This window comes from Bombus impatiens, unplaced genomic scaffold, assembly GCF_000188095.3.
Source record: "Bombus impatiens unplaced genomic scaffold, BIMP_2.2 scf_0318, whole genome shotgun sequence".
NCBI classification, from domain to species: domain Eukaryota; kingdom Metazoa; phylum Arthropoda; class Insecta; order Hymenoptera; family Apidae; genus Bombus; species Bombus impatiens.
The window spans coordinates 46,281-46,582 of NT_176737.1; the positions used below are offsets into that span (position 1 = coordinate 46,281).

The window sequence follows — 302 nt, forward strand, 5'->3', positions numbered from 1 at the left end:
CCCACCAATTCATATACAAAGTTCTAGTACGTGGTTGACATAAATGGCTCGGTTACAACGTTCTTTCTCTCTGGTCCACGACTTTTACGTCGTCGAACGACATCGCGGCGAGATCACTGGGGCTGGTCCTCCGAGACCGAGTTCTGTTCTCAAACGCGTGGAGATTACGTCAGAACTTATGGATTCCTTATCCAATCTCTGAAACTACCACTCACAGAGCCTCGCTCCGTTTCCTCTGTCTTTGTCTGTCTTTCACCGGCTGTTCGAGAACCTCGTAAAAGCTCGGGCGTAATGAGAGGCGG

The 302-nt window shown here is 50.0% G+C and overlaps 1 protein-coding gene across 1 annotated transcript in view; it reads left to right on the top strand.

The window, feature by feature from the left end:
* Positions 1 to 302, top strand: part of LOC100746455 — a gene marked incomplete at its 5' end in the record, with an annotated part of 240,012 nt that overhangs the window by 42,956 nt on the left and 196,754 nt on the right. The window lies entirely within an intron of this gene.